Source organism: Arachis ipaensis, chromosome B8 (assembly GCF_059453495.1).
Source record: "Arachis ipaensis isolate K30076 ecotype BB chromosome B8, ASM5945349v1, whole genome shotgun sequence".
In the NCBI taxonomy this organism is placed as follows: domain Eukaryota; kingdom Viridiplantae; phylum Streptophyta; class Magnoliopsida; order Fabales; family Fabaceae; genus Arachis; species Arachis ipaensis.
In genome coordinates, this window is record NC_142443.1 from 44,253,753 (window position 1) to 44,281,437 (window position 27,685).

General features: G+C 38.9%; 2 non-coding genes across 2 annotated transcripts; both read left to right on the plus strand.

Moving 5' to 3' along the window:
• The first annotated feature begins 10,635 nt into the window (after positions 1-10,635).
• On the plus strand, positions 10,636-10,742 carry LOC148547870 (small nucleolar RNA R71). Its single transcript, XR_015898770.1, has one exon. It is a non-coding gene; the product is annotated as a small nucleolar RNA R71 (small nucleolar RNA).
• A 2,098-nt stretch (positions 10,743-12,840) lies between these two features.
• On the plus strand, positions 12,841-12,948 carry LOC148547871 (small nucleolar RNA R71). Its single transcript, XR_015897693.1, has one exon. It is a non-coding gene; the product is annotated as a small nucleolar RNA R71 (small nucleolar RNA).
• The last annotated feature ends 14,737 nt before the right edge of the window (positions 12,949-27,685 follow it).

The window sequence follows — 27,685 nt, forward strand, 5'->3', positions numbered from 1 at the left end:
GTACATGAACTGGTTATTTGCAACCATTTCAATGAGTTCCTGAGCTTCTGCAGGGATTTTCAGATGAAGAGATCCTCCTATAGAATGGTCCAATAACATTTTTGACAACTCAGATAGACCATCATAGAATATACATATAATGCTCCTGATGAGGGGCAGAAGTTGGTGAATTAAAAATTATTAAAATGGTTACGATGCAAGATAGTTCTTAACTCACCGAAAATCTGCCTATCAATTTAGAAATATGTCACAGAGAGTTTAAATTAAAAATTACTGGGAGTTTAAGTCCCAGGTCGTCTCCCAACGAGTTGCAGAAAAGTGTGCTATTTTATTAATCAGATGTTCCAAGAAGTTGAGTTAAGTAGAGGGAAAATTAAAAAGAGGAAATTTAAATAATATGAATAAAAGTCTTGACTGGGAGTTGATTAGTTGGAATCTCTATTATTGATGGGATGATTTCAAGATTAATTTATAATTAATGGTTGTTCTGTTTAGTTATCCCTTACTAGGTAAAGGAAAGTCAAACAAGTTGGAATGCTAGATCTATTCACGAGTTGCAACCCACTTAGTTCAAAGGGATTAGTGTTAGTGATTAGATAACAATCCAACAGTTAACCCAATTACGATTTTTCTTTCAATCCTTCCAACTCAAGAGTTCCTTTCAATCAACTCCCCATCAAGTGGGAAAACTACTCACTCATTGCAAATAATAAATCCATAACACATGAAAGGGAATTAAAAGAAGACATGATTATTGGAATGGAAAATAAATTAAAATGAGAGAAATAATCCTTGTATGAAATAATCATGAAAATATTCAAATAACAAAATTGAACAAAGAAAAGAACATGGAAGAATAAAACCAAGTTAAGAGAGCGAACTAGAATGACGAAGTCTTGATGAGGAAAAATAACTCTTCTCAATGTTCCAATGCTTAGATCAATTCCAAAAGTAAAATTCTAAAACCTAGAGGAGGAAAAACTAGATCTAAAACTGTCAATTGTGAAGAATGAACGCTGTCCTTTGTTTCTGCATATTCTCTGGCTCTAGTCTGCTGTTCCGGGCCGAAAACTGGGTCGAAATAAGGTCCAAAATCGCCCCCAGCGAATTCTGCAGATTATGCAGATCGCACATGTCACGTGATCGCGTCATCCATGCGGACGCGTCATTCGCGCTTTTCCTTGCCACGCGTTCGCGTCGTCCACGCTACCGCGTCGCCTGAGCTTTTCCAATCCGCGCGGCCGCGTGAGCCATGCGGCCGCGTCACTGCGATTTGCTCTCCTTCGCGCGGTCGCGTGAGCCATGCGACCGCGTCACTTCTCACTGGTTATCCCCTCAAATTCTTGTGTTCCTTCCATTTTTGCTAGCTTCCTTTCTAATCTCCAACTCATTCACGCCCTATAAAGTCTGAAACATTCAACACACAGATCACGGCATCGAATGGAATAAAGGAGAATTAAAAATACATAATTAAAGTCTCTAGGAAGCAATTTTCAAACATGTTATAAATTCAGGAAGGAATTATAATTTCATGCTAATTTAATGAATAAGTGGGTAAGGATCATGATAAAACCACACAATTAAACACAATATAAACCATAAAATAGTGGTTTATCAACCTCCCCACACTTAAACATTAGCATGTCCTCATGCTTAATTGAAGGAGATAAGGAAATAAGTATGAACATGTAGAAATGCATGAAATGCAATGCAAGCCTATATATATATAAATACAACTATATGATTCTTGCCCACTTGATCAAAAGTAAATAAGCTCTTCAAAGTAATTACAAATCAAGTTTCACTAATTTTATCATTATACAATAAAACAGATAAAAGTGCAAGAAGATAGCTCATGAAAGCAGGGAACATGAAAATTCAAGCATTGAACCCTCACTGATAATGTATGTACGCTCTAATCTCTAGTGTATAGGGTAATCACTCTATCCTTCTCTAATCATGTTTTCTAACTTTTGTTCTTCTCCTAACCAATCAACAACAGTTAATATACCAATGCAAACATCATGAGGTCTTTTCAAGGTTGTAATGGAGCTAAGGTACAGGTAGGGGTATACATATGGTTAAGTAAGCTAATAAATTGAATCTTTAATTAACCCAAACTTCAACCCAACCTATATATTTTTAATGTAATCTTAAAGTTCATACCTAGCTACCCAAATTCTCTTTTTCTATTCATACTCATGTATTAATTTTATATTTGGTTCTATCATATGTGCATTGATATTTGAATTCTGAATTTAACATTGGGGTCATTTTGTCCCCTTATTTATTTATATAAATATTTTTTTAACATTAAAATAAATATAGCTTATCAATGCACATAGATTTTTAATTCTTATAGTTTCACATGAGTAGGTATCCAAATTCCCATTAAATTCTCATGATACATTCCCTTAACAACTTTTGTTCCCACAATTTTCCATACTTAACTAGCACACACAATTCTATCTTAAGTTAACCAAAGATTCAATTTGGGATATACAATTGTTTTTCAGCTTAAGGTTAGTAATGTGGTAAAATATAGAACAAATGGGATTTAAAGGCTCAAAGTGGTTAACAAGGGTAATTGAAAAGGGTAGGCTTAATTTGGATAAGTGAGTTTAAATAAATAATGGCCTCAATCATGTGCAAGCATGCAAATATAATAAATATTGGACATATAAGATAAAATAAAATATAGATCACAATCATAAAGAAGTAAACACACAAGAATGAAATAATTATGGTTAAGTAGTGTAACCATACATAAAGGCTCAAATCTTTCACAGGTTGTGTGTTCTTTAGCTCAAATATCATGTTTCAAATACAACTCAAGCAAATTTATCATAAAAATTTTGAAAAATTAGTGAAATTTTGTTCCAAAGATAGAGTCTTAAAAGAAACTTATTGTCTTTTCAATCAAGTAGAACATGCATGCAACTATCCTAACCTATGCAATTTATTCTATTCTATAAAAGAAAGAAAATTTAACTAAAATATCCTAATTATTGGTGCTAGGGAAAAGAAATTACCTCCGGAAGTCAGGTACTGACTGACCTCCCCACACTTAAGGCTTTGCACCGTCCTCGGTGCCGTCTGTCAGGAACAGGGGTGGGCTGGTGGCAGTATCTCCACAGTCGGGACCGTCATGGCTTCCTGTGCTGGTAAAAGAAGTGGAGTCCGGGGTATCTGAGTCCCTGAAGTGTCCCTTAAGTAGCTCCTTGAGGTGTTTGAATCGGCGCTCGTTACAGCGCTCTCTCAACTTAGCTTTGTGTTCTTGCCGATCCAACCTTTCGATTATCTGCTGGAGCAATTCATCAGTTGTAGGTGCTTGTGGTGTTGAAGAAGGATTATCTTCAACTGGAGCAGTAGAAAGACTTGTAGTGGCTGCTGGAAGTCTGAGGTATTTTCCGTTAGGGACATACTGATCATCCCGTGGAAGTACGGCTTTGGTGTCCCCAGCTCTGTAGGAGACTCCGGCTGCTGAGACAAGATCTGAGACCAAGGCGGGGAAAGGTAAGTTGTCCGCAATTTGTACGTGTCCCATAGCATTCTAGATATGTCTTGAGAGATTCAGAGGTTGGTCTGTAAGGATGCACCATAGTAGAATGGCCATGTCCGCAGTGAAGGAGGACTCATGAGTGCTCGGAAAGACGTAATGGGACATAATCTGTGCCTATACACGAGCCTCCAAGGTAAGTGCTGAAGCCAAGATTCTCTTAGGGCGGGTACGGTGGTATCCGTAGATCCAACGGCTGCCAGGTAATGCGATAACTCCGAGAACGGAGTCCCAGTTAAATTGGTACCTCTGGCGCTTAAGTGTGGCTTCTTGGAAGGCGTCCACTCCTTCTGGAATAGGGGGAAGACTCAGAGCTTGCTGAATGGCCTCTTCTGTGATGGGGACTTGCTTCTGCCGGACATAAACAGACTGCAGGGTGGGCATGTAGAAGTTAGAGTAGAACTCAACTACCCAAGAAAGATTGACCTGCCTTGGCTGTCTCTGTAGGAAACCCCATTGTCTTCGTTCAATTTGCGGCTCAACAAAGGTAGCAATATTGGACGGGAGGATAATAAGGTATTCATTGTTATAGTTCCTTTCTGCCAGGATAGGGAACATCTGCTCACAGTAGCGATTGGGAAATCGCGCAGTGTCCTTTGCTGGAAAGGCTTTCTCCTTTTCATCAACCTTTATTATCCTCTTAACTCTTTTTGTTAAGGGATTGACTACGGTTGAAGAGGGTTCTGCCACTAATGCTCTTTTAGTGCCTCTTCTTGCTGGGGGTTTAGGAGTCGCTTTCTCCTTTCCTTTCTTGGTGGCCATCCTGAAAAGAGAGGAGAAAGTAAATTAAATTCAAATAGATATGTAGCAAGGAAGAGAACGAAAGAGTAGTGATGGGTACACATTAGGATGTAGATGACATTAACACATGCTCTCGAGTATATGTGAAAAGCCAATAATGAAAAATAGCTAGTGCATATAGAGACAAGTGACTGCAAGGTGTTTATTGGCATGCCGGCAAAGGGCATGAGTAACATAGACCAAGCAATACTTTGTAACAAACCATCACGACAATTTAATTCAATTAATACAATAGTAAAGGAAAGTTGTGAAAAGCAAGCATTGAATAGTATAACAACATAGAGAAGTGCATAATGCTATTTGAGCTTTTTCACAAACACATGGCATGCATGGTAAATAAGATATAGAAAATATGAAGGTGAACATGCAAGCAATCCCTTAATTAGAATAAAAATAATTGTCAAACAATTTGCAACAATCCACAAGCATATAATGAGGGATAATGACTCAAAAAATTTCTAACACCATGTAAAAAGGAAAAGAAAAAGAAGGAAAATATGAATAATGAGAAGAAGAATAATATATAAAATAATATATAAAATGATAGAAAAAAGAAGAAGGAAGAAGAAAATAGAACCTTGGTAATGGAGGTGAGAGAGAGAGAGTGATAGGTGAGATTGGAAGAAGAAGGGAGAAGGAAGAAATAAGGAGGGAAAAGAAAAATTAGGATTTGGAGGAGAGAAAGATAAGATAATTTGGCAATTTAGGTTGAGCTGTGCGGCGCATGCGACGCGGCCGCATGGGGCACGCGTTCGCGTGAATGCGCTTCAAGGAAGGTGACGCGATCGCATCGGTCACGCGGTCGCGTGACCCATATTATGCGTCTGGCGCGAGTGCAGCCTCGCTCCAGCACAACTCTCTGTTCAAATTAAATTGTTTGCCAAAATTGGGACGGCGCGATCGCGTGGGTCACGCGATCGCGTGAGTGTGCGCTAAAAGATGGATGACGCGGCCGCGTCAGCGATGCGGTTGCATGATAAGGATTGTGCTTCCAGCACTAATCCAGCATCACTTTCGCACAGTATTTCATTGTGCACCCTTTTACGTCAAAAACTTCAGGGCACGCGGCCGCGTGGGGCACGCGGTCGCGTGGGAGGCCATGATTCCCATGCGACGCGAACGCGTCAGTGACGCGGTCGCGTGGGTTGATTTGTGCCATTGGCATGCCTCCAGCCACACTCCAGCGTGACTTTCTGTTCATTTTTATTTTTCTTTATTCTCCTTGTGACGCGGACGCGTCGCTGACGCGATCGCGTCGCGTAGGCGAAATTTTTTTTTTTATGAAAAACATGTAAATACAGATGCATGAAAGTATTAAGAAAGAGAAGAGTTATTGAATAGAAAAAACTAAAAAATAAAGAAAGGAACGATCATACCATGGTGGATTGTCTCCCACCTAGCACTTTGCTTTAACGTCCGTAAGTTGGACGCTCCACTAGCTCAATCTTCTGCTATGTGGGGGTCTTCCAAGAGGAAGATCTCAAGCTCCTTGTTTCTCTGTACCTTCTCGCCATGGTATAGCTTCAGGCGTTGTCCATTAACCTTAATAAGTTCAGAGCTTGAAGGATGGCTTAGGTGATAAACTCCGTATGGTTCGGCCTTCTCTACTCTGTATGGACCTTCCTATCTTGATCTCAACTTGCCTGGCATGAGCCTTAGTCGAGATTTGTAAAGGAGGACTAAATCCCCAGGTTGAAACTCTTTCTTCTTGACGTTTTGATCATGTACAACCTTCATCTTTTCCTTGTATATTCTGGAGTTTTCATAAGCTTCTAGGCGAAGGCTCTCCAGTTCCTGCAGTTGCAACTTCCTTTCAGCTCCGGCTTTCTCAATTCCCATGTTGCACTCCTTAACTGCCCAAAAGGCTCTGTGTTCTACTTCAACTGGGAGATGACAAGCTTTTCCATAAACCAAGCGGAAAGGACTCATCCCAATGGGTGTCTTGTATGCTGTTCTGTATGCCCAGAGTGCATCTTGTAGCCTGGTGCTCCAGTCTTTTCTATGAGGCTTTACTATCTTTTGCAAGATACGTTTAATTTCTCTGTTTGACACCTCGGCTTGCCCATTAGCTTGGGGATGGTAAGCTGTTGCAACTTTATGAATTATCCCATGCTTCTTCATTAATCCTGTTAGTCTCCTGTTACAAAAATGGGTGCCTTGGTCGCTCACGATTGCTCGTGGTGATCCGAAACGACATATAATATGGTTTCTCACAAAGGAAACAACAGTGTTAGCATCATCAGTGCGGGTAGAAATTGCTTCCACCCATTTGGAAACATAATCCACAGCTAACAATATATAAAAATATCCATTAGAATTTGGAAATGGACCCATGAAGTCAATGCCCCAAACATAAAAAATTTCACAGAAAAGCATAATTTATTGAGGCATCTCATCCCTCCTGGATATATTACCAAATTTCTGGCATGGAAGACAAGATTTACAGAACTCAGCAGTGTCTCTAAAAAGGGTAGGCCACCAGAATCCACAGTCTAAGATCTTTCTAGCTGTCCTTTGAGGACCAAAATGTCCTCCACTCTCAGATGAGTGACAGGCCTCTAAAATGGACTGGAATTCTGATTGAGGCACACAACATCTAATTACTTGATCAGCGCCACATCTCCATAAATATGGGTCATCCCATATATAATATTTAGACTCGCTTTTCAGTTTGTCTCTTTGATGCTTAGAAAAATTTGGAGGAAATGTGTGGCTAACTAAATAATTAGCAACAGGTGCATCCAAGGGACTACCTCAGATACTGCTTGCAAGTTATCAAAAGGAAAATTATAATCTATAGGAGTAGAATCATCCTTAATATGCTCCAGGCGACTCAAGTAGTCTGCCACTAAATTCTGATTACCACTCCTATCCTTTATTTCTAAATCAAATTCTTGTAATAGCAGTATCCAACGTATGAGTCTTGGTTTGGATTCCTTTTTAGCTAATAGATACTTTAAAGCTGCATGGTCCAAATACACTACTACTCTAGTACCAAGTAAATAAGCTCGGAATTTATCCAGAGCAAAAACAATAGCAAGAAGCCTTTCTCAGTAGTAGTATAATTGGACTGGGCAATGTCTAAAGTCTTAGACGCATAAGCAATAACGAAAGGATCCTTACCTTCACGCTGAGCCAGCGCTGCTTCTACTGCATGGTTGGAAGCATCGCACATGATTTCAAATGGCTGGCTCTAGTCTGGTCCTCTCACAATTGGAGCTTGAGTCAGAGTAGTCTTCAGCTTATCAAACGCTTGTTTGCAATCCTTACTGAACTCGAACTCAATATCCTTCTGCAATAATCTAGATAAGGGAAGTGCGACCTTACTAAAGTCCTTAATAAATCTCCTGTAAAAACCTGCATGGCCAAGGAACGAACGGACTTCCCTCACAGAAGAAGGGTAAGGTAGACTAGAGATAACATTCACCTTTGCTGGGTCTACAGAAATGCCATTATTAGATACCACATGTCCTAACACAATTCCTTGTTTTACCATAAAGTGACATTTTTCAAAATTTAATACAAGGTTTGTATTAACACATCTATCTAATACTCTAGATAATCCATCTAAGCAAAGGCTAAAAGAATCACCATAAACGCTAAAATCATTCATAAAAACTTCCATACAGTCCTCAATAAGATCAGAGAAAAGACTCATCATGCACCTTTGGAAAGTAGCTGGTGCATTGCACAAGCCAAAGGGCATTCTCTTATAACATAAGTCCCAAAAGGACATGTAAAAGTAGTCTTTTCCTGATCCTCAGGAGCTATATGGATCTGGAAATAACCTGTGTAACCATCTAAAAAGCAATAATGTGATTTACCTGACAGGCGATCCAGCATTTGATCAATGAATGGAAGTGGGTAGTGATCCTTACGGGTAGCCTGGTTAAGACGCCTGTAATCAATGCAGACTCTCCAAGCATTCTGAACTCTAGTTGCTATGAGCTCTCCATGCTCATTCTTCACTGTAGTGACCCCAGACTTCTTGGGCACCACTTGTACTGGGCTTACCCATTCACTGTCTGAAATGGGATATATGATACCGGCTTCCAATAGTCTGGTTACTTCCTTTTTGACAACTTCCAAGATGGTGGGATTCAATCTTCTTTGGGGTTGACGGACAGGTCTTGCTCCCTCTTCTAAGAATATTCTGTGCTCACATACTTGAGGGTTGATGCCTACTATGTCTGCCAAGCTCCACCCAATTGCCTTCTTATGCTTTCTCAGCACATCAAGTAACTTCTCTTCTTGTTGAGAAGTAAGTTCCCTTGAAATGATAACTGGAAACTTCTGCTTATCTTCGAGATAAGCATATTTGAGATGTGGAGGGAGGGGTTTCAATTCTAACTTTTGATCATGGGCAGGCTCTGGATTATCTGGAGCTTGTGAAAATGACGAAGTGCCCTCATTGTCAGTTAAGAGGGTCCCCACACTTGGACCTTGTCCAGTGTGCCTCTCTTCTAATTCTTCCTTGTGAACTTCAGCTACACTTTCGTCTATGACATCACACTGAAAGATAGAACGATCTTCTGGGGGTTATTAATGACTCCATTCAGATTGAAGATTACTATGCGACCATCTATTTCAAAGGAGTATGTTCCTGAAAAAGCATCCAATTTGAATTTTGATGTCTTCAGGAATGGTCTTCCAAGTAGGATTGATGATGGCTTATCTGAATCATTATGGGGCATCTCCAAGATATAAAAATTAGTGGAAACATAAGGCCTTTAATGTTCACCAAAATATCTTCAGCAACTCCAGCCACTGTAATAATGCTTTTATCTGCTAACACAAAACGAGCTGCCGACCTTTTTAAGGGAGGGAGCCTCAAAACATCATATATATACAAAGGCATTATACTGACACATGCTCCTAAATCACACATGCAATCATAAATTACTACACCACCAATAGTACAGCTAACTATACAAGGACCTGGATCACTACATTTTTCAGGTAATCCTCCCATTAAAGCAGATATAGAACTACCTAAAGGAATAGTTTCTAATTCATTAATTTTGTCTTTATGGATACATAAGTCTTTTAGAAACTTTGCATATTTAGATACCTGCTGAATAACATCAAAAAGAGGAACAATTACCTCAACCTTTTTGAATATTTCTACCATTTTGGGGTCGGGTTCCAGCTGCTTCCTGGGCTTCCTTGCAAGTTGTGGAAATGGAATAGGAGTGGTGTCTTTTGTGGTGTCTGCGCCTTTTGGTGCTTCCTCCTGTGGTTGAGCTATTTCTTCTTCAGCTATGTCCTGTATGTCCTCTTCCTCTTCAACATCTTCTATTTCTTCTACCTCTTCAGGTGAGGTGTGTTTTGATGGGCTTGGTTCCTCCTGATTCCTCTCCTGCAGTGTGGTTCCAGACCTTAGGGTGATGGCATTAATGCCTCCCTTTGGATTGGGTAATGGTTGAGAGGGGATTCTAGTGGAGCTTGAAGGTTGGTTACTGGAATTTTGCGTTGATCCAATCTGTGACATAAGAGCTTGCAAAGTAGAGGTGAGACCATTCAGACTGGCGTTGATACTATTCATGTTATTTTCCATGGTCTGTTGTCTTCGCTCAAAAGATTGTAGTAGCTCTTCATTAGGAGATAAAAAAGAATGAGTAAATTGAGATGTCTGCTGTTGATTGTTCTATGGTCCTTGGTTTTGCCTCAGGTGAGGTGCTCTGTAAGGTTGATTCTGCTGCCTGTTGTTGTTATTATTCCACCTCTGATTTCCTTGATTATCTCTGCCTCCTCTGTTATTGTTATCCCTCGAATTCTGGTTAGAATTGTCCTTCCATCCATGGTTATTATTTCCACTTTGATTGTACCCTTGGTTGGGGCAGTCATAGAATTTATGAGTGGATGCCACCATGTTATCTTCTTGTTGGAGCTGCAGGCATTCATCAGTGTAATGGCTGTAATCAGCACAGATTCCACAAATTCTTTGCGGGACCAGTTGTTGGTTTTGCTATGGTGGAGGAGCTTGCTGAGCTTGTTGTTGATTCAATTGCATATGCTTCAGCAAGTTGGTCATCTCACATATACTCTGAGCTAGAGCTGCAGTCTCTCTGTTAGAGGATACTTCTGCAACGGCTTTTGAACGGCCTTGCTTTTGCCTGTGGTTCCTAGTGGATTCAGCTAAATCACTGATTAATTGCCAAGCCTCATCAGTGGTCTTGTACTTCTTCATAGACCCATTGCTAGCACTTTCCAATGTGGTCTTATCTTGGGGCCTCATGCCCTGTGTGACATAGCTAAGTAACACTATCTTGTCAATCCTGTGGTGGGGGCATGCTTTCAGAAGATTATTGAAGCGCTCCCAGTATTCAAAGAGAGTTTCATTGTCATCCTGAACAATTATGGAAATATCCTTCCTCAGTTTATCAGTAACTTCAGATGGAAATAATTTCTCCAAAAACTCCTTTCTGAGTGTATCCCAGTTGGATACATTTGCTAGAGGTTGAGTGTAGTACCACTCTCTTGCTTTTCCCTCAAGAGAAAACGAGAAAGCTTTCAGCAAAATTGAAGTTTCATCAGTACCATCACGCCTGACAGTAGAACAGGCTGCCTGGAAATCTCTCAAGTGCTTGATAGGCTCTTGAGCAAGTAGGCCATGAAACTTGGGCATCAAATTTAGCAGTGCGGTCTTTATTTCAAAATCTGTAGCTACCGCTGGATGATGCGCTTGAAACGGTTGCATTGTAAAATCAGGGGCTCCTTCCTCCTGGATGGTAACTCTCCTAGCTGCCATGTCTTCTGCACGTAAAACAACCGAATCAGTAGAACGGGGGCTGGTTTCTTCCTCAAGTTCACTTTTAGATCCGCCCTCAGAGCAGACTAACCGAAGCTGTTCTCGCCTTATTCGTGAAATAGTCCTTTCAATTTCAGGATCGAATATTAGCAAGCGCGGATCAGGAAGTGAACACGTCATTTGACGGAAGAAACATGCAGCTCATAGTAGCAAAATAAAATAAAGTGCAGATAAATAAATTCTAATTAATAACTTTAGCACTCTATTGCAACTCCCCGGCAACGGCGCCAAAAATTGATGAGGGGCAGAAGTTGGTGAATTAAAAATTATTAAAATGATTACATTGCAAGTATAGTTCTTAACTCACCGAAAATCTGGCTATCAATTTAGAAATATGTCACAGAGAGTTTAAATTAAAAATTACTGGGAGTTTAAGTCCCAGGTCGTCTCCCAATGAGTTGCAGAAAAGTATGCTATTTTATTAATCAGATGTTCCAAGAAGTTGAGTTAAGTAGAGGGAAAATTAAAAAGAGGAAATTTAAATAATATGAATAAAACCCTTAACTGGGAGTTGATTAGTTGGAATCTCTATTATTGATGGGATGATTTCAAGATTAATTTATAATTAATGGTTGTTCTGTTTAGTTATCCCTTACTAGGTAAAGGAAAGTCAAACAAGTTGGAATGCTAGATCTATTCACGAGTTGCAACCCACTTAGTTCAAAGGGATTGGTGTTAGTGACTAGATAACAATCCAACAGTTAACCCAATTACGATTTTTCTTTCAATCCTTCCAACTCAAGAGTTCCTTTCAATCAACTCCCCATCAAGTGGGGAAACTACTCACTCATTGCAAATAATAAATCCATAACACATGAAAGGGAATTAAAAAAAGACATGATTATTGGAATGAAAAATAAATTAAAATGAGAGAAATAATCCTTGTATGAAATAATCATGAAAATATTCAAATAACAAAATTGAACAAAGCAAAGAACATGGAAGAATAAAACCAAGTTAAGAGAGCGAACTAGAATGACGAAGTCTTGATGAGGAAAAATAACTCTTCTCAATGTTCCAATGCTTAGATCAATTCCAAAAGTAAAATTCTAAAACCTAGAGGAGGAAAAACTAGATCTAAAACTGTCAATTGTGTAGAATGAATGCTATCCTTTGTTTCTGCATATTCTCTGGCTCTAGTCTGCTGTTTCGGGCCGAAAACTGGGTCGAAATAAGGTCCAAAATCGCCCCCAGCGAAGTCTGCAGATTATGCATATCGCACATGTCACGCGATCGCGTCATCCATGCGGATGCGTCATTCGTGCTTTTCCTTGCCACGCGTTCGCGTCATCCATGCTACTGCGTCGCCTGAGCTTTTCCAATCCACGCAGCCGCGTGAGCCATGCGGCCGCGTCACTTCTCGCTGGTTATCCCCTCAAATTCTTGTGTTCCTTCCATTTTTGCTAGCTTCCTTTCCAATCTCTAACTCATTCATGCCCTATAAAGTCTGAAACATTCAACACACAGATCATGGCATCGAATGGAATAAAGGAGAATTAAAAATACATAATTAAAGTCTCTAGGAAGTAGTTTTCAAACATGATATAAATTCAGGAAGGAATTATAATTTAATGCTAATTTAATGAATAAGTGGGTAAGGATCATGATAAAACCACACAATTAAACACAATATAAACCATAAAATAGTGGTTTATTAGCTCCATTCTGGAAGCATGTCAGAAGGATACCTTTTGATCAATTGCTTATATCTTTCCCAAGCTTCATAGAAGGACTCACCTTCCTTCTGTCTGAAGGTTTGGATTTCCACTCTAAGCTTGCTCATCTTTTGAGGTGGAAAAAACTTGGCCAGGAAAGCACTGACCAGCTTTTCCCAAGAGTTCAGGCTTTCCTTAGGTTGTGAATCCAACCATGTTTTAGCTCTGTCTCTTACAGTAAAAGGGAAAAGCATAAGCCTGTAGACCTCGGGATCAACTCCATTGGTCTTGACAGTGTCACAGGTTTGCAAGAATTCAGCTAAGAACTGATGGGGATCTTCCAATGGAAGTCCATAAAACTTGCAATTCTATTGCATTAGAGAAACTAATTGAGGCTTAAGCTCAAAGTTGTTTGCTCAAATTTTTAAGAAAAGACACACATGCAAGACACCAAACTTAGAAATTTTCAATGTTTAGACACTAACAAATTGAAAATACATATGAAAAACAAGAAAAGACACAAAACATAAAAATGCAAAGATCAAACAAAGAAAATCATCAAGAACAATTTGAAGATTATGAAGGACACATGCATGAATTTTCAAAAATTTTTAGGAAATTAAAAAGATGAAATTGACACCAAACTTAAAAATTGACACTAGACTCAAATAAGAAACATCAAATTATTTTTTATTTTCATGATTTTATTAATTTTTTTTGGATTTTTCGAAAATTATTTTGGAAAAAAAAATAAAGATTTCAAAATTTTTAATAAGAATTTCAGGAATCATGCAATGTTAGTCTAAAGCTCCGGTCCAGGAATTAGACATGGTTTACTAGCCAGCCAAGCTTTCAGTGAAAGCTTCGGTCCAAAACACTAGACATGGCCAATGGCCAGCCAAGCTTTAGCAGATCATTACATTCAACAGCAAGATTGATAGAAATCAACAAGCTCTTGTGATGATAGGTTGAAACCTCGGTCCAAAAGATTAGACATGGCTTCACAGCCAGCCAGACTTCAACAATTCATCATGAAACTCTAGAATTCATTCTTAAGAATTCTGAAGACATAGAATAATTTATTTATTTTATATATTTTTTTTGAAAATTTTTCAAAAATAAAAAGCTTAAAAATAAAATAAAATTACCTAATTTGAGCAACAAGATGAACCGTCAGTTGTCCAAACTCGAACAATCCCCGGCAACGGCGCCAAAAACTTGGTACGCACGATTGTAATCTCAACTCCTTTTCACAACTTCGCACAACTAATCAGCAAGTGCACTGGGTCGTCCAAGTAATAAACCTTACGTGAGTAAGGGTCGATCCCATGGAGATTGTCGGTTTGAAGCAAGCTATGGTCATCCTTGTAAATCTCAGTCAGGCGGATTCAAATGGTTATGAAATTTTGGTGATTAAAATATAAATAAAATATAAAATAAGATAGAGATACTTATGTAATTCATTGGTGAGAATTTCAGATAAGCGTATGGAGATGCTTTGCTCCTTCTGAATCTCTGCTTTCCTACTGCCTTCATTCAACCATTCATACTCCTTTCTATGGCAAGCTGTATGTTGGGGGATCACCGTTGTCAATGGCTACCGTCCGTCCTCTCAGTGAAAATGGTCCAAATGCGCTGTCACCGCACGGCTAATCATCTGTCAGTTCTCACTCATGTTGGAATAGGATCCATTGATCCTTTTAGTCTGTTACTATGCCCAACACTCGCGAGTTTGAAGCTCGTCATAGTCATCCCATCCCAGATCCTACTCGGAATACCACAAACATGGTTTAGACTTTCTAGATCTCAAGAATGCTGCCAATTGACTCTAGCTTATACCACGAATACTCTGATCTCACTGAATGGAGGGCTCTGTTGTCAGGAGAGACAACCATGCGTCGTGAACCAGAAGGCTAAGAGATATGCATTCAAGCTTGTTTTCATGTAGAACGGAAGTGTTTGTCAGGCACGCGTTCATAAGTGAGAATGGTGATGAGTGTCACTTGATCATCACATTCATCATGTTCTTGGGTGCGAATGAATATCTTAGAATAAGGATAAGCTTGAATTGAATAGAAAAACAATAGTACTTTGCATTAATTCATGAGGAACAGCAGAGCTCCACACCTTAATCTATGAGGTGTAGAAACTCCACCGTTGAAAATACATAAGTGATGAAGGTCCAGGCATGGCCATGAGGCCAGCCTCCAAACGTGTACAATATGATCTATGATAGCATAAAACTGATCAAGGATGTAAAATAAATCACTAAAAGTAGTTTTTATACTAAACTAGTAGCTAGGGTTACAGAAAATAAGTAACTAGGTGCAGGTAGTGCAGAAATCCACTTCCCGGGCCCACTTGGTGTGTGCTTGGGCTGAGCATTGAAGCCTTCACGTGTAGAGACTCTTCTTGGAGTTAAACGCCAGCTTTGGTGCCAGTTTGGGCATTTAACTCCAGCTTTTATGCCAGTTCTAGCGTTTAACGCCAGAATAGGGTAGAAAGTGGGCGTTCAAACGCCAGTTTGCATTATCAAAACTCGGGCAAAGTATGGACTATTATATATTGCTGGAAAGCCCAGGATGTCTACTTTCCAACGCAATTGAGAGCACGCCAATTGGATTTATGTAGCTCCAGAAAATCCATTTCGAGTACAGGGATGTCAGAATCCAACAACATCTGCAGTCCTTTTTCAGCCTCTTGAGTCAGATTTTTGCTCAGTCCCTCAATTTCAGCCAGAAAATACCTGAAATCACAGAAAAGCATACAAACTCATAGTAAAGTCTAGAAATATAATTTTTGAATAAAAACTAATAAAAACATAGTAAAAACTAACTAAAACATACTAAAAACTATGTAAAAATAGTGCCAAAAAGCGTACAAATTATCCGCTCATCAATAACCCTTACTGAATAAAGGAAAGTCAAGTGATTGAGCTAACTCTTATTTGTAAATCCTAGTCCTCTCCCTTGGGAAGGTCTAGCGTTAGTAAATAGAGAGTTAGCCAATAACTTCCAATTTAACTAATCACTTGAGCATTCCAACTCTAGGGTCTCCATTTAATCAACCCCCAAGTCAAGTTGGGAGTCTACTCCATTGACATGAAAACTACTTGCACAGAATTAAAAAGGGAATAAAAAGAAGACATGATAAACAATAACTGAGTAAAAGTAATCCTTTGCATTAATAAACTCTAAAAATAATCCAATTGTAACTCTGAACAAAGATTAAGGATATGGAAGAGTAAGGGAATAAGAAAACAAACTAGAATAATAGCAACTTCAACGGAGGTACTGACTCTTCTCAATATCCAAAGCAAAAGCATAAAACTAGAAAATTATGAATGTGTAGAAAACCTAGAGGAAGAGTAATTTCTCTCTCTGATTCAAAACTATAACTAAAACTATGCTAATGAGAATGTGTGTTGAGTCTCTGCATATTCCCTGGCTCTAGTATGTATTTTTGGGCCGGAAACTGGGTCCAACTTTGGCCCAAAATCGCCCACAGCGCTTTCTGAAATTTCTGCTAATCGCGCATGTCATGCGTGCGCGTCAGTCACGCGTGCGCATCGTTTGACAATTTTTCTTGCCACGCTCTCGTGTCGTTGCGCGAACTCCAATCCGCGCGTACGCGTCAGGTACACGTGCGCGTTACTGTGAAAATCTCCAGATCACGCGCACGCATGAGCCATGCATGCGCGTCGATGCTCGCTGGTTGTCTCCTTTATTTCTTGTGCTCCTTCCATTTTTGCCAGCTTCCTCTCCATCCTCCAAGCCATTCCTGCCCTATAAAGCCTGAGAATAATGAACACACAGATCACGGCATCGAATGGTAGAGAGAGAATTTAAAATAAACAAATTTAAAGCTTAGGAAGTAAGTTTTTAACCATAAAACAAAACTAGGAAGGAATTGTAAAACCATGCAATTTGTATGAATAAGTGTGCAAAGACTTGATAAAAACCACTCAATTGAGCACAAGATAAACCATAAAATGGTGGTTTATCAAAAACTTAGAGAAAAAAACTAAACTAAAGCCTCCTACTCTATTCTAAAAACTACCCTAATAATATGCCATGTTTCTTCTCTGTTTGCCCCTCCAATATGAGCTCTTAGCTTTAGAATTGGGCCTCCAAGCCCCTCAAAACGCGAGTCAAGTGCATTTTTAATGAAGGCATGCGCGGGAACCTGTGCGTACGCACAGACGTGTGCGCACGCACACTTGGCCGAATTAACAGGTTGTGCACACTCACACTTCGTGATACTCAGGATGCTTGTGCGATGTGCCAGATGCTGTGCGCTCGCACACTTGGCTCTGATTTGCTACCTGTGCGTACGCACAAGAGGCTGTGCACACGCACGCATCAATTTGCTCTTCTCCTTTGTTTCTTCATGCTTCCTCCTCCTTGCATGCTCTTCTTCCATTCTCACTAAGCCAATCCTGCCTCATACATCTGAAATCACTCGCAAACAACATCAAGGTATCGAATGGAAGGCAAATGGAATAAAATTAGGTTAAATTAGGCACAAAAGAGCATGTTTTCGTAATCAAGCACAATTTAGGAGGAAAGCTCAAAAGCATGCTATGTAATGGAATAAGTGTAGGTTTATATCATGAAATCCACTCAATTCTAACAAAATATTATCGTAAAATATGGATTCATCAATTTTTCTACACTTAAACACTAGCATGTCCTCATGCTAATGACAATCAAAGGAGATTAATGAAAGGGCAAACAATTTATTTAATGTACTACCTATATGCATGCAACTAACCTAGATATCACCTACTAATATCTATTCTACTGAAAGTTGGTAGAAACAAACCATGAAATTTCAATCAATCCCAAGAAAGCCTTAGGGCTAAGGCAAAAAGTCAATGCACTTTGATCAATGTCCAAAGAATTGAATTGAGATTTTCAAAACTAATAAACAACTTGCAAGAAGATACAATATAAGAAACAAGAACATAGAATTGAGCGATCGAACTCCTCACCGGATGTGTATTCACTCTATTCGCTCAGTATTTAGGGTTTAATCACTCAATTCTCCTTTAATAATGTTTTTCAAAGATTTGCAAGTCATCTAACAATCAACTAATATTTGATACATGAAAACAAATATCATGAGGTCTTTGGAGGCTTGTAATGGGGCTAGAGTTAAGGTGAGATTAATATGGTTAAGTGGACTTAGTGAATTAGATCTTTGATTTTAGCTCAAGTGTCCACCTAATCCTATATCATCCTATATATACATAACAAAATAACCTAACTACCCATTTATCTCCTATCTCACACTCACTCATGCATTTTCTTTCCAAAACATAAACATATGCATCCATTATTTAGCTTTTTATTTCATATGCTATTATGCACAAGATTTGATTTTGATTGATTTTTTTTATTATTCAAAATCAAAACTTTCTTGTTTTTGTCATTAACAAGAGATGGATATGTCTTGAACAATGAATGCATGAGTATTACCCCATTTTCTAAATTTTCACAATGAATATTCCATGTAAGTTTATCACCAATGTTTCTCAATAATTTCCCCCACACTTAGAGTAACACACACTATTCCACCCAAGCTAATCAAAGAACAATTCAAGGGCATCAATGGTTTTTCGATTTAGGGAGAATAATGTGCTTATAATTAGAACAAAGAGGATCTAAAGGCTCAAAAGGGATTATAAAGGTGAATGCAAGGGTTGGCCATATAGGTTGGTGAGTTCAATATCAAAAATGGCCTCAATCATACTAAATGCAATCAACCACTAAAAATAGGACATATAGATTCATGCAAATCTAAGATCACATTCAAAAAGGATTATAATCACACAAGAACAAACTTTATGGTTGAAAATGTGCAACCATCTATTAGAGCTCAAATCTCACAAGGTTTGTTGTTCTAGCTCTTTTTCTATGTTCTATGAAAAGAATACTCCAAGCAAGTTGAAAAATAAATTTTCAATTCAATCAATGGCACGCCCTAAGAAAGGCTTCATGAAAATTTCTTGTTGTTTCACCAAACTTATTTACTCTAACATGCAACATGCAAATATTTACTATCATAAAACCATAAGCACTAAAGAAATATATACAAACAAACCAAACAAAGTGTAATAAGAACAAAATTGCAAGAATTGAAAGAAAATGGACAAAAAGGTATTGCAAAGTGTCTAAGAACAGAATTTTACCCCCTTCAAAGTTATCGAATCTCCCCCATACTTAATTAATTCACGGTCCTCGGTGCATGCTCACAATTTGGAAGAATGATAACTTAGGGGCTCCACCTTCAGCTGGTGGTCACTGGTGCATGGGTTCATGTCTTCCACCATCCTCCTTCCCAACTAACTCTGATGAAGCTTTGGGAGTTGGGCCGGGGTTTCTTCCTTGTAGTCTTGCCGCTACCCACTCGAAATGCTCGAGCTCAAGTCGCTCCATGTCATAGATATCGTGGAATATGTCTCGAAAGAAATCCGGAAGAGACCGGAGAAACGGTAGAGGAGTTGATGAAGTTGGTTGATTTGATGATGGTGCTGTAAGTGCCTTCCTCTTGGAGGGTGTCTTCTTTGTCGATCCATCTAAATCTCCTCGCGGAATGAATTTGTTGCCTCTTGGTATCTTGAACATGACGTCCGTCGGTTGCCTTTCTACCCCTGCTGCTATAGCTAGTCGCATCACCATCGATGAAAAAAGAATATTGATCTTTTTCTTTTCAATGAGTTTCCAAATCGATGTGCGCATCTAAGGCACAATGGCTATTCGCCGCTTTCCTTCCAAAATAGCCCAAATTAACAAAGTAGCTTTGAATCTAACATGGGTAGCATGGGTGCTAGGAATTATGTAGTCGGCCACATTTTGATGCCAAATACGTGCCTCGGCATTCAAATTAGAGTAAGCAATACTAGCGGGAATAGATTTCTTCCCCTTGCTATATTCCCATGGTGCACCGGGATGGCCAATTCTCTTAAGAATAGGAGCCAAAGACATCCTCCCCTTGAACACATTCGCTTTTATCCTTGAATAATTATCTATCACAGGCGGAATGTGGAGAATCTTCAAAAGAGCTTCTAGAGCCTTGTTGGAAGTGTCTAACATCTTCCCTCAGAGGAATACCGACTCCGCTTCCCAAGCTTAATAGTTCTCACAGAATTCTCGCACCAAGGACTCATTAACTTCAATGGGATCTTGCCCAAGAAATTCCCAATGAAGCGAGGTAATCCTTTCATGGATGATCGCCTTGTACTTGATTGGAACCTTCAGTATCCTCTCCCAATGGATTGTTCTTTTCTTGATTGCTTCATATTGGGAGTCGGCTCTTCGGTTAACCAAGACACTTGGTCTCTCACTTTGGCGATCCATGAACTAAGTATTAAGAGGGCGAGTTGTAGGTTGCACAATCGGTGATGTGACCGGTGCTTTACCTTTCTTGTGCAACCTAAAAAGAATAAATAGAAACAAATGATTTCAAGATCACCCGGCAACAATAAAACAAGATCAAAGAGGAAAAACAAATAAAGTGAAGAAAAATTTAAATTCTTAATTGGAAGCATTTAAAATAGTGCGATCTGAAATGAAATAATGTGTGTATTCCAAGAGTACGCACAGTTAGAACACACACACATCTGGTGGAAACGGCAATCGCACTATTAAAACAATCAAAGCTCAATGCTTCTCAATCAAGTGTTTAAGTTGCAAGTGTAAAGAATTAAGATCTGAGCAACTTAAATAAGCACAAAATGACTTAATCGAATTCTTGAAGGCAATGGCTATTGGGTTTGTGGGCATGAAAGTTCATTATGAAAATGGATGCAAAATAACAATAACCATTTAAGCAAAATATTATGTCATTGGTTCATCTTGAAGGTGTGAGAATCACATAAACAATGTGTTCAAATTAGAGCAAAAGATGTGAATGAACACTTGTAATGTAATTACTCAATTCAATTGCTAAGATGAACAATGAGAAATTTGAATTCAATTAAGATCAATGCATTCTCAACTAGTCACCCATCAACTAAGAATCAAAAGTCATGTACGACATGGGTGTTTGGAACCTCAAATTCAAGAAACAAGGGAATGCATTGGTAAATTCATCATCAACAATCATATTTGAAGTTGCACAAATTATAAGATATGCCAAACAAGAGAATGTTGAAAGCATATGATGGCCAATTCACATGAATCAAACAAAAGTTTCATATAGGCATTTCATCGAACAATTAATGTGCATTGTGCAAACTCATTACATTTAAGCTCAAAATCAATCAAAATCAACCCAATGATTCAAACATCAACACTTGCAATCCAAAGATAACTAAAGAAAGCAATCAAATTTAATCTATTTAACATGAAAAAAAAAGTAAAAACAACTTCAAAATATTAACATAAAAAGAAAATAAAAACCTGAAAATTAAAGGGTGAAGAAAGCAAGATGAGAAGATGAAACAATGGGACGTGTTATAGCCACTGCGAGTTCACGGCGGTTGGCTTCACCGGAGATACACCGGAGCTCCACAAGGGTGAAGAAGCTCTCCGGTGGAAGAGAGAGAAAAAAGAAGGAGAAGAAAGAAGGGTGGCGGCGGCTGGCGGTGGCAATAGAGAAGAGGAGAAAAGAAGCTGCTGGCTTAACAGGGGTTTTGCCCTGTTTAACGCCCAGGTCGGGGTTTGTGCGTGCGCACAAGGAGCTATGCGCACGCACAGGAAGCGAAAAAGAGAGGGATGCGAACGCTCTAAACAGAGGGGATGTAGAGAAGTGTGTGGGCGCACAAGGATGTGCGCTCGCATAGATGACAAAATTTTTTTTTTGAATTGTTTGAGAAGGGGTCATGTGTGTGTGCGCACACAGGTTTGTGCACACGCACAGAAGCAAAATGGGGTGGGGTTCATGTGCACAGGCTGTGCCAACACTCCCACTAGAGTGGGTGCAAGTTGGCGTGCGGACGCACAAGCCTATGCGCTCGCACAGAGAGTGTGAAAAAGGGGTACGTGTGCGTATGCACGAGTAGGTGTGTATGCACAGATCGCAGAAAACAGGGGAATGCCCACGCACAAGCTGTGCTGGCACTGCGAACAGAGGGCATAACCAAGAGTGTGTGCACGCACAGGTCGGTGCGCACGCACAGGACGCGAAACACAAAGGATTTGTGCGCACGCATAGGTGTGTGCACATGCACGGATGCCCTATTTTACAAAAAAATTTTTGTCTCAATTTCTAAGGTGTTCAACCTTAGTTCTATCAAAATCTCAACCCCAAACTTACAAACATTCAAATGTTCATGACCCACAAGCAAATTAACCTATCTAACTCAAAAATTTAAACCAATCCTATACAAACTAATTCTACCAAAAAGCAATTAAATCAAAGAACTATAAGTAAAAAGAGAAGGGTTAGAACAATATTACCATGGTGGGGTATCTTCCACCTAGCACTTTGGTTTAAAGTCCTAAGGTGGACTTGCATGAGTTCATTGATCATTTTGGGACCTCTCCAAGGAGGAAAATCTCCAACTCCTTGGCATCACTTCCTTCTTTATGCTCCTTACTAGGCTCAATCACTTGATTTTCAATTAGGTCACAACCAAAGATAGAGTAAACTTCAAGAGTGAGCTTCTTAGATCCATCCAAAGTGAACTTCACTACTTTTCCATCGGCTTCAAACGAGTAAGCTACAGAAAATGCATCCAACTTGAATTGAGACGTCTTCAAAAATGGTCTCCCAAGGAGAATAGAGGAAGGTTTTTCCGAATCAATCGGAGGGGTTTCCAAGATATGAAAATCTACCAGAAATTGCAACCCGTGGATATTAACCAAAACATTCTCCGCAATTCCTACAACCGACACAATGCTTTTGTCCGCCAACACAAATCTTGCTCCGGACCTCTTCAATGGTGACAAGTTCAACTTCTCATAGATTGGGAGGGGCATAATGCTTACACAAGCACCCAAATCACACATGCAATCCATGAACTCCATGCCACCAATCACACAAGTCACCAAACATGGACCGGAATCATTACACTTTTCCGGAATGAGAGAAGAGATAGGGTCATTCACCGGGCTTTTGTTCAGCTCACCAATCTTGTCCTTGTGGGTGCAAATATCCTTGAGAAATTTGGCATGCTTTGGCACTTGTTGGATGGTTTGAAAAAGAGGAACGATAACTTCCATATTCTTGAAAATCTCCACCATATTGATATCAAGGTCCTCATGCTTCTTTGCCTTTTTAGCCAATGTTGGGAAAGGAATTGGTGTAGGCTCTTCAAGAGTGTTCTTCCTTTTGGACTCCTTGACCTTCATTAGTTCCTCCTCACCTCTTGCAACATTTTTCTCCTCATCTCTCCCCACTTCCACTTCTTCTTCTATTTCTTCATTGTGGGGCTCCTTGCTCAAACTTGTAGGCTTAAGACCAACTTTATCTAACTTGGTACCACTCCTAAGGGTGATAGTATTAATACTTCCCTTTGGGTTTGGTTAGGGTTGATAAGGTAGGCCACTAGAGGTGGAAGCTTGATGGGCATTTTGAGTGTTTGAAGGAGAAAGAGTCAAACGGGATAAAGCTTCGGTAATAGTTGCCATGTACGTTTCTTGCTTCTTATAAAACTCCCTTTGCTCTTGCATGAAGCTTTGAAGTGCATCATTCATGTAAGGTTGGTTCAGAGGGGGAAGTTGATTGGTTTGGGTAAGGTTAGGCCTAGTGTGTGGCGGTTGATATCTTGCTTGATGTTGAGAATGTGGTTGTTGATTGGGTTGGGTAGGAGGTGGACTTTGTGGTTGATATGGTAGGAAGTGAGGTTGTGGTGGTTGAGGGTAAGGTTCTTGGCCTTGGGGAGGTTAGTGATAATAAACTTGTTGGTTGGAATAAGGTTGAGCTTGAGAAGGTTGGTTCCACCTTTGATGGGAGTTGTCTCTCCATCCTTGACTTTGGTTACCTCCATATTGATGAGATCCTTGATTGCCTTGATTGTAATTGGACCTTTGTGGGTAAGAATTTGCCACCGCCAATGTGTTAGCCTCTTGAAGTTTAGGGCACTCATCGGTATAGTGACCGTTGCAAGCACAAATACCACAAGATCTAGGAGGTCCTTCAATTCTAGGAGGTTGGGGTAGGGGAGATAATAACATTTGTGAAATTTGTTGGCCTTGAGTGAGTTGCCTTAACATGATCGTCATCTCACCAAGTGTATTAGTCAAGGTAGCATCACCGGAAGGTGAGACTTCACTTATAGCTTTTGGTTGGGGATTTCTTGACCTTAAATGTTGAGTTGATTCTACCAAATCCGCAATGACTTCCTAAGCTTCAGCTGCGGTTTTGTTCTTAGTGAGAGATCCTCCACTTGAGGCATTAAGAAGTAGCTTGTCATGAGGGATCATCCATTGACAAAAGTAACTTATGAGCACTAATTCAACAATGCGGCGGTGAGAATAAGCTTCCAGCAACTTTTTGAATCTTTCCCAATATTCATAAAGAGTCTCTCCATCTCTTTGCATGATGCAAGAGATTTCCTTCCTTAGACGATCCGTCTTTTGAGGCGGATAAAACTTCTCAAGAAACTCCTCGCGCAACAAATCCCAATTATAAATCACTTCCTCAGGTTAGGTGTAAAACCATTCTTTTGCCTTTCCCTCTAAGGGGAAAGGGAAAGCAAAAACCATAACTGCTATCTCATCCGAGCCATGTCTTTTTGCAGTAGAGCACACCACTTGAAAATCTTTCAAGTGCTTAAGAGGGTCTTCTCCCGGTAATCCAGTATATTTCGGAAGCAAGTTGATCATACCCGTCTTGAGCTCAAAATTGGCATCTAGATCCGGGTACCGAACTTGTACCAGTTACAAAGTGATGTACGGGGCTTTGGCCTCCTTAAAGTAATTCTCCTCGGTGGCTCTGCCATAGTGTTGTCACCTAATTCACTCAAAGAAATTTCAGCACTTCCAACAGAAGAATACAAGGTTCCCTCGTTAAGTAAAAAATGAGGATCACGGTTAGAAGGTGATGGTGAATTGGCTTGCCCTTCAAGAGACCCTGATTCACTATGCACGAATGCTAACCGGCACTGAGCTTGCCTAATATGTGTTAAAGTCCTTTCTATTTCAGGGTCAAAAGGGGCCAAGCTTGGGTCTGGAAGCGACCGTGTCATTCAACTGAGTAATCAATGAAAACATGCAATTACCAAAAGCAAAACAAGAATAAGAAAATAAACAAAAAAATAACCTAATATTCAATAACTAGTAATACTAGTTAGATAGAGGCGCCATCTATCAATTAGTGTCAAGTAACAAACAAAAATCAAGTCAAGTATTCACACTATTCACATATTCATAACAACCAAAACTATAGCACTCATTGCACTTAGTATCTCCAGCAACGGCGCCAAAAACTTGATAACAAAAAAAATTAATCTTCCGTAATAACTACCGGCAAGTGCACCGGGTCGTATCAAGTAATAAAACTCACTAAGAGTGAGGTCGATCCCAAGAGGATTAAAGGATTAAGCAAGCAATAGTTGATTAATTATTATAGTTAGACGCTCATAATTGTGATGATAAGCAACAAGAAATGTAAATGACTTGAATTTAAATGAAAGCAATAAGGTGCAAGGAAAGTAAATAACAAGAAATTAAAGTGCTGAAAATTGAAGTGCAAGAATGTAAATTGCAAGGAATGAAAAGTACAAGAAAGTAAAGTTTAAGAAAGTAAATGTCTAGAAAGTAAAACCAAGTGAAGCATTTCTACAAACACTTGGAAGGCACAAATGTACAAAAATAAATAAAGGCATAAATGTGCATAAGTAAATGACAAGAATTAAAGACAAAAAGTAAATAACAAGAATTAAGAATGAAATTAACATTGGGATCAAGAGATATTGCATTCTCAAGATCAATAGTTTTCATCTCCTCTTCAATCATGCAACTCATTAACCTCTTGGCAATCATGAGTGATCAAATCCCAATATCTTGGTGATTTAATCTCTCTAACTTAATCAATAATCAATTTCTTGGTCTAATTGCTCATGAAAAGAGATGAAGAATGGTCCCTAATTATACTACACATCCTCATGGATCCAAGTAATGGGTGTAATATCCCAAATTTTTTAATCAAGTTATTTTTTAATAACTAATTAATTAATTAAAATGGTAATGATTTAAGATTTGAATTTAAAATTTAAATATATGAAGTACTAGTAGTAGTAAATCTCTAACCGACAGTAAACAACCTTTTAAAACATAGTCATAACTAATTCTACATTTATCAGATTTGAATGATATTTTGTTATATGAAAAGATAAGAATACTAGCTCTATTCCTTAAGTTCAGTATAAAATCAAATTCAAATTAAATTAGGTAGATAAATCGGTTACAAGTTTATAGTAGAAAATCGCGCTCTTATCAGCCAGCCTGATATACTAACAGTATTTCGGGAATATCTCAAGCTGTGGTTATCCGATTGACTTCGTTTAAGATTCGTTTTAAATATAATTCAATTCTCTATATAATTTGTCTCTATAGATATTTCCAAATTCTAAATGTAGAAAAAGGCATAGGGATCACAAAGTGACGATCCAGATTGTAGATTTTACCTAAATGCCTCCTAACATAATCTGCACATACTTGAGAGCTATTGGATCCTTCCTTTCTCATTCTATTCCCTTTTTCTATATAAAACATTCTAGTATACACAAAGTCTAGCTATGTAACAAGTCTCTCTTCACTAACAAACCGCATCTATTTGCATCGGAACACCTATCGGAACTTTACTCGAGGTAGGAGATTTTATGCTAATTTTTATATGTCATATCTTAAATGTTTTTTTATTTAAATGTTAGCATTTCATGTCATGATATAATGTTTCTCATACACATTATGCATTATAATAACAATCCTATGTGTGTTAAAGAACTGAGGGAATGATCCTTCGGCAAGGGAAGGTGACCCCCAAAGACAAGATAATCGAGATGATCCTTCAGTAAAGGAAGGTGATCGACAAACCTTTGGGATAAGAACCTTTGGTAAGGGAAAGGGACTATCCCATCAATTTTATATAATAATATATCTTTGTTGACATGACTCCCTTCTTGTGTATGTCTAAATAACCTTGATTGTAAATTGAACTGAGGGAATGATCCTTCGGTAAGGGAAGGTGACCCCCAAAGATAAGATATCGATATGATCATTCGGTAAGGGAAGGTGATCGATCGAGATGATCATTCGGTAAGGGAAGATGATCGCCAAAATATTTGGGATAAAAACCTTCGGTAAGGGAAGGGGACTCCCACCTTTTATACCGATTTGAGCTCAATACCTTCCATAAAAGCTACGAGAAAAAGTAATGAAAAGTGTGATCATGATTGTTCTTTTTTATCCTTTTTAATTTATGATTATGTTTATTATTTCATTCAAAGATCATTCTTTTATCCAAAGTTCGTTTTTATTCGATGGGTGATATTGTTTAAGATCTTTATTTTATTCAGATATATTCTATTTGACTTATCTATGCCAATGTTACTATTCTTATCTTGTTTATTATTTATTTTGCCTTGTTTTATGGCCTATGAGGACATCATACCAAAGTTTATGAGTTTATATTTATATGTTTTAACGCTATAGGCATTTTGTATGCATTACACATGTCATAATATAAGTAAATGAGAAGCATCTAAAAGTCACACCACTCCGACTAATAAGAACTTTTGAAAATAATAATTGAACAACATTACATTATCACTGTTTTTATTTTAAAACTCGGAGTGGCTGGGGATGGATACGATGACACCATATAGATAAACTACTGAGAAAATTTTGTTTCTCACCCCTCTCTCCGTACCATCTTCAGGAACGATGCAGTACAAAGCAATACACTGCT